General features: G+C 36.6%; 1 pseudogene across 1 annotated transcript; it reads right to left on the bottom strand.

Moving 5' to 3' along the window:
* Positions 1 to 2,787: 2,787 nt before the first annotated feature.
* LOC143670636 (lysine-rich coiled-coil protein 1 pseudogene) lies at positions 2,788 to 4,674 on the bottom strand (annotated as a pseudogene). The gene is made up of 2 exons (XR_013169417.1): positions 4,510 to 4,674; positions 2,788 to 4,015 (listed from the first exon to the last, which is right to left on the bottom strand). The product of XR_013169417.1 is annotated as a lysine-rich coiled-coil protein 1 pseudogene (transcript).
* Positions 4,675 to 18,478: the final 13,804 nt, after the last annotated feature.

The following is an 18,478-nucleotide window of genomic DNA, read 5'->3' as shown; positions in this document are numbered from 1 at the left end:
CAAATATTGTGTACTTCTTGATAGAAAATCAGCAAAATCACACAGTGGAAAACTCCTCAGGACAAATAATTTGGTTTTTTTGACAAATAAATTACAATAAACTAAGAGACGGGGAGAGAACCTATAGATTAAAAAATTAAGAGACCTAGGAAACAATCAAAACGTGTGGTCCTTTTTTTGGATCTTCAGTCAAACAAGCAAGGTATGGATAAAATGACATTGATGAGATAATTGAAAACATGAACACCAACGGGATGTTTTATTAAGAAGTTGCTCAATTTTTAGGTGCAATAACAGTACTGTGGTTATTTTTAAGAGTCCTTATCTTTCAGAGATGCAGACTGCAACAATACTGATGAAATTAATTTCATCAAATTTAATTCATCAAAATATCATTTTATCTAAAAATAATATGGATGGGGAAAAGTGGGTGAGGGTAGATATTAAACAAGATTAGCCATGAGTTGATAATTTGTTGAAGCTGGGTAATGGATACATAAAGGTTTATTATACTAGCAGTGATATGCTGAATGTGGTTCATACTGGCTCACTACAGCTGATAGTTAAATTTCCAAGAATTTTGCACACTGTTTGATCTCACATTGGTAGACTGAAATAAATCATCCCCCAGAGTGGTTTGTTAACTGTTTACCAGCACACTACTGCTATTCTGTTTACCTTTGTACATGTTTTAATATTTCAATAATAGAAGTTTAAAAAGTCAAATAAAGACTGGAATTCAGGGAATAAAATGCATAACCAAATTATTTACAAATGGGATTTTTTATAACCATTATTTAAACTTAAAGTGTGTTTTTTATAAAGAAATAATATTTTCAACACTTAAGTATCTATTTTATCTAGAAGTAGAAGCAACTAGAACTAAATGAAACGTTCTAGTGGGCATTGCTTTCTGCAAAATGTAATTGATGTACATTATCAAATAGCAACTCTTCACTCTAGCACATAAGTTGATGAGAGGAAAATATACTTTCCTCTCATAGTTATTTTCAAGCACATTTGTTTGTATTTTATATGATTTGTACAGGAACAACATTTGAATTGGAACTTCTAATGTTTGATTGTGAACACTGAAATGTAATTAAGATGCATACACTTAACACAAATATTTGTCTTGTCTCAGTATTTGTGAAGATGTAAATTCAGTTACTTCCCAGTTTTAAAGTAATTGTCATGATTAGACTACAAATACCCCATTTAGCCTTTGCATTTTGACTGGTTTTACATCAGTAGAGATTAGCATAAAATAGGTAGTGAGTGATAGGGTTGAAATATGGTTATCCTTTTCATCTAATGCATTACAATGGAGGAAAATAAAAAAATCATTAGTATCATCACATAGATGTATGATCATCATTTCTTAGTACATTTGCATCGATTTAGAAAAAGAAATAGCAAGACAACAGAAAAAGAAATAAAATGATAATATAGAGAAAAAAATAAAAATAAAAAATATATATAAAAAACAGAACAAACAAACAAAAAAAATCTTAGGTACTAATTGATTTTATCAAGTTCTCCCCACTCCACCCCAGGCTAGAAAGTCTTATTTTAGAATAAAAACAGTAAGGGTATGTGATGGTTAACTTTATGTATCAACCTGGCTAGGATATATCTCGTTGTTTGGGCAAACACTAGCCTATATGTTGCTGTTTAGGTATTTTGTAGATATGATTGGCATCTATGAAGTAAAGGATATTACCATTGATAATGTGGGTGGGCTTGATTCCATCATTTGAAGCCCTTAAGAGCTAAAAACTAAGGTTTCCTGGAGAAGAAATTGTCTCAAGACCACAACATCAACTCTGGAGTGGATACTCTTCTGGCCTTGCAGATGGATTAATTGGACTCAAGACTGCAACATCTACGAAGTTTCTAGCTTGCTGGCCTGCCCTACAGATTTTGGGTTAGTCAACCCCCACAATCAAGTAAGCCAATTACTTTAAATAAATCTCTTTATATTTATATATAAACACATATCGTGTTAGTTCTGTTTCTCTGAAAATCCTTTACTGATACAGAAGAGAGTAAATTTCCATTTCTTTTTTCCTACTGTGGAAAAAAAAATTTTTTAAATAAAATTTAATTAATAGACATGTAAACACAACATTGAAGAAAGCAAAGAGTTTTCATTCAGAATCTTGATAACCAAGGCATTTTAGAGATCAGCCTTTTAGTCATGCTTGAATAATCCTAAGGAAAATGAAGCTAATTCACATAGCTACTTAATGGCATAGCTTGAGAATTGAACCCTAGGATTCTAGATTCAAGGCTGTTATTCTTTCTGCAACACAACAGTGATACTCAAGTACTTATGTTTAACTGGTCAGGAAAAAACAGTTTAATGGCACTTTATCACTTATAAATTCCTCTCTGCTTAGTTAACTATTTGGAAAAATCATGGTCAGTCATAGATTTCTGTCTTAGAAGTTGGGTTCAAATTTGAATAAGCAAGGTGTATTAAATAAGGAATTCTTACTACTTTGAAGTGTGACCTATCCCGAAGGTCTTGCTTCTTAAGTACAAACTGCTCCTATGAACAAGTACTGATCTCCTACTCCCAAAAGAAAAGCACTGTTGAATGGGAACAGATCATGTATACACAACAACAACAGGAATAAATTAGAACTTTATTATAAACATTTTCAGAATATAAACTGATTTTGTATCAAGACTTTTTAATAACTTTTAAAACGATATGTAATCTAAGCTTAATATTACAAAGTATCTCATTTTCCACTTTCCAACCTAGAAAATATACTGCAAGTTAGTTCTAACAAAGAAAAAAATAATGTAAATTGCTTCACAGAGAAAACCAACAAACATAAAAATATCCCACCAAAACTAAAACCCAATCAAGAAATAGATTCTGCAAAGTCTGTTAATCCTCCAATTTATAATAAATGACCTCCCAAAGGAAAACAATTCCACTGTCATAGCAATTTCATGACTAAAAGAAGAGCCTCTCTCATTAAGGGAAATTACATTATATGTAAGGAAAATGTAATAATAATACTTTTAGAAAATGAGGAAAAGCAATTTCTATGTTGGGGAGTTAGCATACTAAATACTTTCTGTTCACTCGGCCTTTGTTAGAGATTGAAGTACCTGGTCATAAAAGAGAAGTGCTATTAACACAAACTTAATGAAACCAATTCCCTCAACTACTTTTTTCAATTCAACTTTGGGAGAACCAAATAAATAGCTTCAAAATCCAAGGATAGACTGGCCCCAAAGCATCTCCTCCTCTGTTCTTTCTTGGGCTTGTTCCGTTTTCTCTTTTCTACGCTTACGTTCCTCTTTCTTGGAGGCTACATCTCGGGGTTTTTTCTCCTTTTGATTCTTCAGCTTTTCCGTACTGACACTGACTGTTTCCATCTTTTCTTTCTTTCTTTGGATGCTCTTGTGTTTGTTTAAATCCATTTTCTCATAACTTTTTTTCCTCTTATGCTTGGACTGCTGCTCCTCTGGTTTTTCTCTGTCTTCCTGGTGCCTTTTTCTCTTCTGATGTGCCTGTTTATGACTGGCTTGATGGGAACTTGTACTGTTTTTTAAGGGGAGGTGCTTGTAAACTCCAGATTCTACATTATAGGAGCCACAATTGTATTCTTGCTGACTAATGTTCAGGGATACTGGTTTTTCTGAATAGTGCCTGGGGAGCTGACAGTAGCTCAGAGAGGCCGGTCTTAGTCTGTTGTCATAAACTGGGAGCCATTGAGGTAACCGGTTTTCCACTGTTTGTGAAACATTGTATGATCGGCGGTAACTCTGGGCAGTTTCAGATGGGAGTCTTTGCTCAAACATTCTGTATCTGGGTCTGGAGTTAACCTCTTCTTTGTACCCACAGATTTCTAGAAAGCCTTCTCTCATCTTTCGGAAACAAGTCTTTGGCTCGAAGCCTCTGGCTTTCTGCACTTTGATATAATCTTCAAGTTCCTCTTGAAAAGAGTCATATGTTTTTGTTGAATGCTTCATTAGGTTGACAAGGGATTCTCTGTGGAGAAGATGGGAAAAAATTCTTCTTACTAGATTATTTTATTTTTAATATTTTCTGTGCTCTTGAAAAGAGCTTCAAAGCCAAAACAAATTAAAATGAACAAAAAACAAAATCAAAGAAGCCCAAACAAATTAAAAAATCAACTTCAGCATAACATTAGATATCAAAATGGACCATCATCAGAGATAGTCAAATATCTCCCAATCACTCTTAAGTAACTTTACTAACAAAACATCCTTTTCAGAAGTAAGGTAGGCAAAAGCAAGCTGCCAGAAGGTTGAAATGTAAGGCAGGTAGGATGTGTGGGTAAGGACCACAGACCTACTGTGCAGGCCCTGATCTATTCAGATAATTTCTAAGGTTCTGATTAACCATTTCCTTGTATATTATCTTCCAAGAGAAGTAAAAGAACTACAGTGAAGTCTTTGGATAATATGATATTTAAAATCTTCTGTTTACTCAAGCAAAATAAAATTAACATACATACTCACCTGCCTACAGTACTGTAAGGCTTAATAATAAAAGGATGTTTGTAAAATAATTGGGAAACTATGGATAAAATTAGAGACTGAGTTTGGAGATGAAAACTACTCTTAGGTATAGGATTTGAAGAAAGACTAGGGAACAGAGTTCCGAATCTTCTGTCTAGGGCTTGGATACCATTCCGCTACTTCTGATTGGTTAAGAAAGCATTCTAGAATACCCTCTTATAGTGAGGGAGTTGAGGGAGGAAATTAAAGTGAAAGCTGAGGGGATTAGGAGTGATACATGAAAAAGCTTCAGAAGAAATTTAGAGTAGGCATATTGGAGTTTTTGTTGGCTTGCTTGTTTGATTTTGGGGGTGGGGTGGGGAGGGACACTATTCTTGACTCTCTTACTCCCATTTTCAATCCTGCATAAATAAAAATACAGCAGAAAATTAATTTACCATGAGATGACAATGCCCTAGATATTTTTGATGAATAACCCATGTAGAATTGAACATTTCTCCCCTTTAGCAGAAATAAATAAGCCTGACATAGCATTTAGAGTCACTGATGATCAGCTATCTTCTTTTGAAACGTGAGATTAAAAAGAAAATCCAAATAAAGTCTAATTGGGTGAATCAGAAAATTTAGCTCCTTTTAGCATTAACAATATAAGTAATTCTGAGTAGAATAAAGTAATATAACAGAAATATTATGCTTTGATTAAATATGGGCAAAAGATTTGAACAGATACTTCAGAATTTACAGAAATGGCCATTAAGCATATGATAAGATGCTCAATACCATTAGTCATCAAGTAAAATTGAATTAAAATCACAATAAGATACCACCATGTACTCACTAGAATGATGGAAATTAAAAAGACTGACAAGGGTGCACAGGTGGTTCAGTGGTAGAATGCTCACCCTCCATGCAGGAGACCTGGGTTCATTTCCCGGACTATGCACCCTGCCCCCCCCAAAATAAAAGTCCATAAAAAGACTGACAATCCCAAGTTTTGGTTGGGTTGGGAAGCAACTGGAACTCTCACACACTGGTGGTGGGACTGTAATATGTTATAATCACTTGGAAAACAGTTGGGCTTTTTTTTAAAAAAAAGTAAAACACACATTTACCATATGATCCAGTTATTTAATTCTTAGGTATTTATCCAAAGAGAAAAAGAAATGTCTTGCCATACAAAGACTTGTATGTAAATGTTCATAGCAGTTTTACCTGCAATGGCCTAAACTGGAAAGAGCCCAAATGTCTCCCAACAGGTAATGGATAAAGCAAACTGTAGCGTCACTATCAGTGATAAAAAGGAAACAACTACTGATACACAGGGCAGGAATGAATCTCAAAATAATGATGCTAAGTGAAAGAAGCTGGACCAAAGGGTATATTGTATGATCCAATTTACATAAAATTCTAGAAAATGGGAACTAATCTACAGTGTTAGTGGTTGCTTAGGAATGGGGGAGGGGAGAGGTAGAAAGGACAGATTTAAAAGATGCATGAAGAAAGTCTTTGGAGTGATGGATATGTTTGGACATCTTGATTGTGGTGATGATTTCACGGGTATAAACATGTATTAAAAATTATCAAACTGTATATTTTAAACACATCCAGCTTCTTGTATGTCAATTATATCTCAATAAAGCTGCTTTTAAAAAGTCAAAAAAAAAATCATTAGTGGGTGAATGTGAAATCAGATGGGAGAGATTTAGAGTACCTGTGCTCTGTATATTAATAGTTTGAGGACCAGATGTATGCTTCAAAATTATGAACATTCATTTCCATGGAGTCTTTTCCAAGACTTCCTTTGTTTATATGACTTAGCTCCACACTGGTTAATTTTCTACAAATTGTAGGTAATAAGAAGATTCTGGAAACCATACTGGTTTGTTATTCTTGGTCTTGCAACCCTTCAAGGTCTATGCATACCAATCACATGTAGGCCTAGAGAGCTCATGGAATTGTTATTAAAATTCATGACTTCAGAAAAAAAAATTAGATTAACTTGAAAGATTGGAAGGCATATTTGGACCACCTTCCAGTGGAAACCTATTAGTATTTGGAGCTACAAAATGGCTGCAGAAATCTAAAAGCTTAATAACCTACATGGGCAAATGCCATTCTACAGAGGACACAACCTTGGCATATCAATTGTATGCCAGGGGTCCAAACATGACCCAGTGGCACTGGAGGCACTCATAAGCCACTGGGAAAACAGGGTAAGCTGATGGGGAAAAATATCATGTACCTTTCCAGCCTTTGCCTCCTTGCTTACCCTAACCCTCTGAGGAGTACTACACTCCAACACATGGATAATCACAAAACTAAAATGAAAAAGTAAGGTGGGGGCAAGCAGCAGTCAGAGGTTAGAAAAGAGAATCAGGGCCCTTCAAGGGTGGCTCTGGGCATATAATTCTTCTGGGTGTATGGTGGAAACTAGCTATAATCCTTCTACCAGGGGACAAACTTGCCCCCTGTGCCCTCCTCTAATTATCTTTGATCAGGCTTGTGCCGTAGAAAGTTGTTTCAGGGGCTGTGATTGGGCCCAGGGCAGAGCTAAGTCTATAATTGCTAGGTAGTTAAATTAGAGCTCTTCTGGAATATAGCAGCCATTTGTATAAACTGCCTCAACATTTTTAGACTGTGAACTTGTCCAAGACATGAACAACTAATGGTGAAGTAAAAGCAAATTTGTCAGTAAAGTAACAAATGTGCAAAATGAAGAGAGTTAGCCACAAGCAGGAACAAGTATTCATTGTAGAGAGAAGTTACACACTTTATTAATAACCTTTCATGAGGTAAAAAGATATGCCTTTAGGGGTACTTCCAATTTCACAATGCCAAAACTTTAAAATGTGTTCCTCCAATTAACCACTGAGAAAATTAGGTGAAGGGTAGTTATCAAAAAATCTGGTTTTAAATCCCAACTCTTCAACTTATTTTCTGGCTTTGTAATGTGAGGGTCAATTTAAGAAATCTGTGATGTTAAGGGAACTCTTCTAACCTGTTTGACCCTCAGGTTTTTTGTTAAAAAAAAAAAAAAAAAACTTCCTAATTACGTGACAGTGGTGTTGTAAACATCAAATGAGATTATAACATATAAAGAATACTTGGTACTACCCTTGGTATAGTAATGGTGCTTAATAAATTCTTGGTACTAATATCATTATTATTGAAACAAATAGGTTTTCTGTGCTCCCTGTCTAGGAGAGAAGAGTGATTACTTTGCCCACATCTTCTCTCAGCCCAATGTAATTGCTAATTAGAATTCCATGGCAGAGCTAAGAAAGGGAACTTTTTCAGGCTTATGTGAGCTAACCATATTCCTCCTTGAGATTGAGAAAGCCTATTCCCTAATGGTGAGCTTTTTCCCTCCCTCTATAATGCCCCTAAAATGATACAGTTGATGAGGGTAAAGAAAATGGTGTATAAACAATGAGCTAATTATTTCCAAAAGAAATAAATACTCATAATTTATGGCAGGTGCTGCTTAATAAACAACTCTTTCACTGAGTAAACAAGAGAGGGAACTGTAAATTTACAGGCATCTAACTGAAATCACATATGATGCCTTGTGCATGTACGCCTTAAGACCTATATTTTATCTGTTTTACTGCTCACTTCTCAGATATGTGCCATTGGAAGAGTCTGGCAGCATTATACATGAAAATATCCTTAATCAAGTGCATATGTGTATATCCTGCACTTTTCTTAGAGAGGCAGATAAAAAAGAATTGGAGTTACTTGTTTATGCACTTCGACAGCTGTTACTGTTGGACCAATGCCACCCTGATTCCCTACTGAAACAAAGGAAGCAAACTCTGTTGTCAAGAAAATAATGCCTAACTCTTTGGCTAAACAGTTGTCTCCAAATGTTGTCCTCCTTAAAGAACACAGTAACTATTATGAATGTATGATTAAATGACATTTGGAACAATGACCTGTGTGCATGTGAGATGTTTAACTCTTCTCATTTTAAGCCTCTAGTACTGCAGTCATTTACTTGGGCTTTAAAGGGCAACGCCTGACATTTGGTCTTTGGTGGATTTAACAGACCACTTGTAAGCTTAAAGGTTTTGCCTGGTTAAATCAGGTTTTATCACAGACACTATTTGCAACTTTATGCTCTGCCTCACAGAAATGTCAGTGTTTGCCTTTGCTCTGAACTGGGCATAGAAACTCAAGGTTTGTCCCTGAATAGCTCTGAAAATAGAAGATCCTTGGCTTTAGGTCTGTGCTCTTTACCTCCCACAAACAACCCTTATGAAATGTTCTTTTTCACTTAGGGTGCTATAAGGCATCTGGTTGACTAAACAATAGTCTTTTGGGAGAGACTAAGTGCTCATAATTCTCTGCCACACTGAAAATTTATCAGTGTGTTTTTCTTCGTTCACTTCCTGGTGGATAAAAACATATTTTGATAATAAACTTAAGCGATGCATTTTCTATGGATTCTGTGGAAATAAATATCTCATTCAGTATGGGAAGTTAAACCTCAGCTGGGCTTGTACTGCAGCTTGGCAGGCCTCTTGTTGACTCCCTCATGAATTGCTTAGAGAAGTTGTTCTAAATCCAAATTGTTTCCACTGTTCTCAAGCCCCCAATCCTACCCCAGCTGTTCCTGTTCTCATACATGACCTCATCACCTACTTCACTGCAAAGACTGTGGCCATGTAGGCTCCCTCATTCCCCTTCCTTCCCCAAACTGCTTAATGTGTGGCCCTTTGCCTGTGCTTTACCACCACCCTTTCCTCTCAAAGAAAGAGCATCTCTCTTTTTCCTTTCCAAGGCTATGTTCTCTACTTAGGCATTTGATCCTATATCCTCTACATTCCTGGGAGAAATTGTTTCATCAGCCACTTTCAGTTGCTCCTTCCCCATTGTCTATAAACATATTCAGGGCCCCTCTGACTTTGACCCAAGTTACCACCCTATTTCTCACCTTGGTTTCACAAGACAAACTTCTGAAAAACATAGTCGATGTTCACTGCCTCCTTTCCCAACGTTCAATTATCCTTAACTCCTTGCACTCTGGCTTCCAACTTACCACTCTATTGCACTCCTATTGAAACTACAGTCTTGAAAATCAGCAATGATTTAATAATTACCATATTCAGTGACTTTTCTTAGAATTTATTCTGCTTGACCTCACTGCAACATTTAACAATGTCAATTACCTCATCCCTCTTAAAACTCTCTGAATTCTATGAAATTATCCTGATTTTACTCTTACCTCTTTGCTCCCACTTTATCTCCTTTGTTGGCTATTCTTCCTTTATTTATACCTTAAATGTAAGCAATTCCCCATAGGTCCTGTCCTTGGCCCACGCCTTTTCTATATTCTGTCTTTTGATGAATTTACCAACTCTAAAGATTAATGTGGATGGCTACCCATTCTCTATCATTTATTCATGAATGCATCCATCAGTTATATACTGAGTAAATCCATATAAGTAAAATAACTATAATTTATTGTCCCAGTTGGGACAATTCAAGCATGAGATGAGGCACTATTAATATTTATACACAACAGGCATAAAACAGGATTATCCTGAACAAACAGAGACAAATTGTAATCTAAGTATAAAATTTTCTGTTAGGATGGAACTTTCTGGAAAATGACAGAGTAGGAAGCTCTAGAAAAGTAGGGTACCCTAGTGTGCTGGTTTGAAAGGATGTATGTACCCTAGAAAAGCCATGTTTTAATCCTAATCCCATTTTGTAAAGGCAGCAATTTCTTCTAATCCTTATTCAGCATTGTATGTTTGAAACTGTAATTAGATCATCTCCCTGGAGATGTGATGTAATCGAGAGTGGTTGTGAAACTGCATTAGGTGACGACATGTCTCCACCCATTTGGGTGGGTCTTGATTAGTTTCTGAAGTCCTATAAAAGAGGAAACATTTTGGAGAATGAAGGAGATTCGGACAGAGCAGATAATGCTGCAGCACCACGAAGCAGAGAGTCCATGAGCCAGTGACTCTTGGAGATGAAGAAGGTAAAACGCCTCGTGGGGAGCTTCATGAAACCGGAAGCCAGGAGAGAAAGCTAGTATATGATGCTGTGTTCACCATGTTCCCTTCCAGCTGAGAGAGAAGCCCTGACTATGTTCGCCATGTGCCTTCTCACTTGAGAGAGAAACCCTGAACTTCATCGGCCTTCTTGAACCAAGGTATCTTTCCCTGGATAGATGCCCTTGATTGGACATTTCTATAGACTTGTTTTAATTGGGACATTTTCTCAGCCTTAGAACTGCAAACCAGCAACTCATTAAATTCCCCTTTTTAAAAGCCATTCTGTTTCTGGTATATTGCATTCTGGCAGCTAGCAAACTAGAACACCTAGAAAAGTCATGCTATTTAATCCTCATTCAATACTGCTGGGTGGGATTTTTTTTATTAATTGTCTCCATGTGGATGTGACCCACCCAAATGTGGGTGGGACCTTTTGATTAGGTGGTTTCCATGAAGATGTGTCTCTACCCACTCAAGGTGGGGTTGCTTACCGGAGTCCTTTAGGAGGGAACCATTTTGCAAAAAGCTTCAGAGCCAATGGGAGACCCAGACATTTTGAGATGAAGGAAAAAATGCCCCCAGGGAAACTGTTTGAAAGAAGAAGCCAAAGACACCAGCAGATGCTAGCCACATGCCTTCCCAGCTGACAGAGTTGTTCCAGACCCACTGGCCTTTCTTGACCCAAGATGTCTTTCCCTGGATGCCTTAGTTTGGACATGTTAATAGCTTTAAAACTGTAAACTTGCAACTTAATAAATTCCCTTTTTAAAAGCTGCTCCATTTCTGGTATATTGCATTATGATAGCTTTACTAAACTAAAATACCAGCATTCCAAGAATTAATATCAGTCCTGTCCTAAACTGTTCAAACTCTCCAAAAAAATTGAAGAGAAGGGAACACTATCTAACTCATTCTATGAGGCCAATACCACCCTATAAACAAGGCCAGATAAAGATACTACAAGAAGTTTACAGACCAATTTCTCAAATGAGTATAGATGCAAAAATCCTCTACAAAATCCTTGCTAATCAAATGCAACAATACATTAAAAATAATTATACACCATGATGAAGTGGGCTTTATCCCAGGTATGCAAGGGTGGTTCCACAAAAGAAAATCAATTAATGTAACACATCACATTCACAAATCGAAAGGGGAAACTACATGATCATCTCAATTGACACAGAAAAGGCATTTGACAAACTGCAACATTCCTTATTGATAAAAACACTTTGAATGGTAGGAATAGAAGGGAATGTTCTCAACATGATAAAAGGCATATATGAATAACCCAAAGCTAACATCATACTCAATGGTGAAAGACTGAAAACTTTCTGTCTAAGATTAGGAACAAGACAAGGATGTCCATGGGCACTGCTGTTATTCAGCATTGTACTAGAAATTCTAGCCAGAGAAATGATGCAAGAAAAAGAAAAAAAGCATCCAAATTGGAGAGGAAGAAATGGAACTTTCACTATTTGCAGATGTCATGATCCTAGATATAGAAAGTCCCAAAAAATCCACAACAAAGCTTCCTGAACTAATAAACATGTTCAGCAAAGTGGTGGTATATAGGATCAGCACACAAAACTCTGTAGTATTTCTATACACTAGTAATGAGCAATCCAATGAGGAAATAAAAAAATTTCATTCACAAAAGCAACTAAAATTCTAATTAAACCAAAGATGTAAAGGACTTGTACACAGAAAACTAACAAAGCATTTCTAAAAGAAATCAAAGAAGACCTAAATAAATGGAAGGATATTGATGGATTGGAGGACTAAATATCATTAAGATGTCAATTCTACCCAAAATGATTTACAGATTCTTCACAATCCAAATCAAAAGTCCAAAAGCCTACTTTGTAGAAATGGGAAAGCTAATTATCAAATTTATGTGGAATGGTGAGGGGCCCTGAATAGCCAAATAATCTTGGAATATGAAGAATGAAGTTGGGGAACTCACAGTTCCCAATTTCAAAGCACATTACAAAACTATAGTAGTAAAACAGTCTGGTACCAGCATGAAGATAGACATCTTGACCTATGGAATCTAATTGAGAGAGCGGAATTAGACTCTCACTTTTATGGCAAATTGATATTTGACAAGGCTGCCAAGTCCACTCAACTAGGACAAAATAATCTCTTCAACAAATGGTGCTTGGTGAACTGGATATCCATTGGCAAAATAATGAACAAGGACCCCTATCTCATGCCTTATACAAAAATTAACTCAATTAATATAAGAACCAGGACTATAAAACTCCTAGAAGAAAATGGAAAGAAATATCTTCAAGATCTTTTTGCAGGTAATGGTTTCTTAGACCTTGCACCCAAAGCACAAGCAACAAAAGAAAAAAACAGATAAATGGGACCTCCTCAAAATTATAAACTTTTAAGTTTCAAAGGATTTTGTCAAGAAAGGTAAACAACAATCTACTCAGAGTGCATGGGTGATTCAGTGGTAGAATGCTCATCTTCCATGCGGAAGACACGGGTTCGATTTCTGGACCATGCACCTAAAAAAACAAAAGACAATGTACTCAATGGGAGAAAATATTTATAAACAACATATCTGATAATGGTTTAATATCTAGAATATATAAAGAAATCCTACAACTCAACAATTGAAAGTCAAATAACCCAATAAAAATGCCAAAATACTTGAATAGACATTTTTCAAAGGAAGAAATACAAATAGTGGAAAATCACATGAAAAGATGCTCAACATCACTAGATATTAGGGAAATGCAAATTAAAACCATAATGAGATATCATTCACACCTACTGGGATGGCCATTATTTAAAAAACAGAATACTACAAGTGCTGGAGAGGATGTGGAGAAACTACAACATTCATTCACTGCTGATGGGAACATAAATTGGTGCAACCACTCTGGAAGACAGATTGGGGATTCCTCAGGAAGCTAAATGTAGAATTGTCTTATGATTCAGCAATCCTACACTAGATATATACCCAGAAGAACTGAACGCAGGGATATGAGCAGACATTTGCACATCAATATTCATAGCAGCATTATTCACAATTGCCAAAAGATGAAAGCAACCCAAGCACCCATCCATCGATGAATGGATAAACAAAATGTGGTATATACATATGATGGAATATTATTCAGCTGTATCAAGGAATGAAATCTTGATGCATGCAGCAACATGTATGAAACTTGAGGACATTACTTTGAGTGAAATAAGCTAGACACAAAAGGACAAATATATGATTCCACTAATATGAACCAATTGTAATAACCAAACTCATAAAGTTAGAATCTAGAATACAGATTACCAGGAGATAGAATGGAGGTAGAGAATGAGGAGTTGATGTTTAATTTGTGCAGAATTTCTGATTAGGTTGATTGTAAATACTTAGATATGAATAGTGGTGATGGTAGTCCATTATTGTAAGTTTAATTAACAGCACTGAATTAAGTGTGTGAGTGTGGTTGAAAAGGGAAGTTCTGGGTCATGTATGTTACTAGAAACAAAGCTAAAGGCTAAAACACAGGACTCTATAACACAGCGAATGCTGTTGTCAATGATAAGCGTGGTGGCAGCGCAAATAGAACATACTTTCATGAACTAGAACAAATATGTACTTCATTATTTTAAAATGTTGATAATAGGGTGGTATAAGGAGAAAAATATGCCTAATGTAAACTACGGACTATACTTTATAGTAATATTTTAATATTCTTACATGAATTGTAACAAAGGCACTATGTTAGTGCAAAGTATCAACAATAGGGAGTATATGGGAACACTGTATTTTTACATGACTTTTTTGTAAACCTACACTTTCTCTAATATAAAAAAATGCAATAAAAATGCAATAATTTTTTAACAATAGGGAGCATATGGGAACGCTGTATTTTTACATGACTTTTTTGTAAACCTACACTTTCTCTAATATAAAAAAATGCAATAATTTTTTGAAAACATTATGCTAAGTGAAGGAAACAAGACACAAAAATACTATATACTGTATTTTTTACCTAGCCTCCCTCAGCTGGCTTGTGGGCTCTCTGCTTCTTATGGCTATGTCGTTGTTCTCTGCTCTCTCTGAATATCTCATTCTCCAAAATGTTTCCTCTTTTATAGGACTTCAGAAACTATCAAGACCCACCCAAATGAGTGGAGACATGTCTCTACTTAATCCAGCTTAACAACCACTGTGATTAAATCACATCTCCAGGGAGACAATCTTATTACAGTTTCAAACATACAGCATTGAATAGGGATTAGAAGAAACGGCTGCCTTTACAAAGTGGGATTAGGATTAAAACATAGCTTTTCTAGGGGACATACATCATTTCAAACCAGCACGTAGGGTTTCTCAGATGATTTTATACATCAAGTCCTCTTCTGGGCTTCCTAGCACATAGTGTCCTATTTCTCCCAAGATGATTGGTAACCTTCTATTATCCCACAAAAGGGCTTAGAAGCCTACTATGAGCCACTGTCAAAACTGAGATCAGGTCTAGACTACTCAATATACCCAGGCTAAATCTACATGAGCCAAATAAGATTATTTAAAACAGATTTCTTAGTTTTCCCAAATAGAACTCCCCATTGCATATACCAAGCATTCAAAAGCGTCTCCAGAAAATGTTGCTGGTCTGTTCATAAAACCAGACCAAGAAGGATGCGAATCACCTTGAAAGAGGACCTACTCTGGACTTGATCAGCAGTTATGAGGAGGGAAGGGAAGAGGGGATAATAAAAGGGACAGGGAATTAAAAAGTGGTGCTTATATTTTTTTTGTTTAATTTGGGGTAAAATATATATATACTGATTGTGCTGGTTGGAATCTGTTATGTACCCCAGAAAAGCCAAGTTCTTTAATCCTCATTCAATATTGCCAGGTGGAGTCTTTTTACTGGTTCCATGGAGATATGACCCACCATTTTGGAAAAAGCTTCAGAGCCATAAGAGCCACCAGAACCAACAGGGCCAACAGAACACACAGAGCCCCAGGGAAGCCATAAAGAGAAAGCTAGTAGATCTTGCTATGTGCCTTTCCAGCTAAGAGAGAAACCCTGAAAGTCATCAGCCTTCTTGAACCGAGGAATAACTCACTGGATGCCTTAGATTGGACATTTTTATAGGCTTGCTTTAATTTGGACATTTTCATGGCCTTAGAACTGTAAACTTGCAACTTAATAAATTTCCCTTTTAAAAAGACATTCCGTTTTCTAGTATATTGCATTCTGGCAGCTTGTAAACCAAAACACTGATCTAAACATTATCTTAATGAAGTGGGTCAGTATTTATAGTCTTTGAGCCCCATTTAACCTTCCTTGCCTCATCTGTTAAGCATCTCACCCAAGATCACATACCAAATCAGTGACACAGTCTTCATGCAGCCTCAAGTGCCTGTTTTCCAGTTTCATATTTTAAATAAGCCAAGTGACACAAGAGAGGAAAAAACTGGGTCAGAGAAACAAAGTTGGCCTGAAAAATCTGTTTCAAAATAAAGCCAATCACACAAAGACAGGATATTTCCCTACTAAATAGAAAAGTAAGTCGGGGCTTATGGTGGTTTGAAGCTGTATGTATCCCCAGAAAAATATGTTCTTAAATCTAGTCCATTCCTCTGTGTGTGAACACATTGTAAGTAGTGTTACATTCTGATAAGACTACTTCAGTTAAGGTATGACCCTCCTCATTCAAGATAGGTCTTAATCCTATTACTGGAGTCTTTGATAAACAGAATGAAGAGAGAGAGAGAGTCACATGGAAGCAAGAAGGTGAAAGCAACAAAACCTGTAGGAGAAGGAAGAGACCAGTAGACGCAATCATGTACCTTGCCATGTGGCAGAGGAGCCAAGTATCACCAGCAGCCTGACTTCAGGAAGAAAGCACTACCTCAATGATGCCTTGATTTGGACATTTTCACATCCTCAAAGCTGTAAGCTAATGAATTCACATTGTTTAAGACAACTATTTCATGGTAATTTCTTGGAGCAGTCTAAGAAAGTAAAACAGGTCCCTAACATCTTTCTTTTCCAATCAACATGCAGTGGTGTATTTCAACAGTGAGAGGGTAAAATGATGAGTCTTATGCCATTGTCAGTTCTTTTATCTGATGAAGCTCCGTTTCTTGTCAAATTCTAGTATAGTTAAGGAAATAAACACATTAAGCAATTGCCTAATTGTATTAGACTTTATAGCAGTATTAGACTGCTATAAAGATCCAACAGAGTAAAAGAAGTGTATATGCTGAGCAAAACATTTCTAAAAACAAGAAAAAATTTCAAAAATATTAGTTGGTAGTATCTATCTTTTAGATTCCTAATCATCTAAATTGTTTTCCACCAATTTTTTCTCTTTTCTTCTGGAACTTAGATTCCTAAGCCAGTACTCCAGCATTGACAGCTGCCTCCAATTCTATGAGTTGTGATGCCTCATTCATATTTTTTTGAACTTTGGCTTCCTGGCCCAGATATCAATTCTGTTGGCTCCTTTGACTTTTTCCTACGCTCTCCTCTCCTTCTCCCTCTCCCCTCTCCCTCTCCAACTCCTTCTCTCATGCATGCCCACACACACACACACACACACACACACACACACACACACACACACACACACACACACACGAAGGAAGGGGGGAATTAAGGCAGTTCACTTTTTCTTTCCATCAAGAACCTGAGGAATGTGAAAGAATCCCAATTCATCTGACTACTGGGACTAAAATACTGTGAGGACAAATGCAGTGGCATGACTGAGTGACTTTATTCAAGGCATAACTCACTAAAGCCAAGGCAAAGTAACTGTACTATCATGACTGTGTCCATTTTCCCCTCCTTCTCTTGCTGACACACCCACACTTCAAACCACACCCACAAAAAATAAAGGGCACTCCAGCAAACTTCCAGGCTTTCTCCTACAATGATAGCTGTTCACAACTACCAGGACCTCAAATGGCCTGGAGGAGGAGGGAGGGGAACTAATGAGATAAATATGCTCAAGTCCTCCTTGTTTAAAGTGATACCCATCCACTTCCTGGCTATTCTACATCATGGGTATAACATTCCTGCATACCAGGATATGGAGAATGCAATGTCATCTGTTGGAAATGACCCAGCATTCCAGAAATGGTCAGGAGCCTACATCTGACCCATTAAGACCCTACCTGCCAGGGTGTAACAAATGAGTGTGATTGCTGAATCATTATATTGATATTTCTTTTATTCTCCAGTTGTCTGAGAGCAGCTAGTACTAAAAACCTAAAAAGTGTGGAATCATAACCCATACCAAACTCTAAAATCTGTTCTACAACTAATTGTTGATATGTGCCTTGAAATATATTGCTATTTTTGGAATATGTTATTTTTCACAAAAAAGTCGATTGTAATGATAAATGCACAACTATATGATGAAAAAGAAAAAAATTAAAAATAAATTTAAAAAGACCCTACCTGCCACTCCACAACCCTTAGCCATACCAACAACCCCAGACCAGGAATTTGAGTATGGGCCTCCTACCCACAACTCATGGGATATGGACCAAAAGTGAGTCAGAGGAGCTTGCCTCCCACCTCAAAATACCACAGAACTTGTCAGGGATTTTATTTATGCTTGCTTTATTCACCCACAACCTGAACTTTTGGCTCCATACCCCAATGTCAATACCTACATTCAGCCTCCTTCAATTTTGTTGACTATTTGGGGTCACCTCCAAGACCTCCAGAGGTTTGGATTTCATCTACTTTTGGCTTGGATTATTTTCACTGTTTGCTCTTTAAAAATTGAAATAGAGTTATTTTAGTTTGATTACAAAAGTGCTACATACTCACTATAAAAAATTTAAGAAGCCAATAGAGAATGTCATAAAGAAGAAAAGAATAACCCATTATCCCATCACCCAGAGGATGTCCTCTTCTACCTCAGCTAAGAATTTCCTGTTCAAATGCTGAAGAACCCCAACCATCCAAGTTATACTG

This window comes from Tamandua tetradactyla, chromosome X, assembly GCF_023851605.1.
Source record: "Tamandua tetradactyla isolate mTamTet1 chromosome X, mTamTet1.pri, whole genome shotgun sequence".
Taxonomy (NCBI): domain Eukaryota; kingdom Metazoa; phylum Chordata; class Mammalia; order Pilosa; family Myrmecophagidae; genus Tamandua; species Tamandua tetradactyla.
The sequence above is the reverse complement of the archived record's forward strand: the minus strand, read 5'-3'. Positions and strand labels throughout refer to the sequence as shown.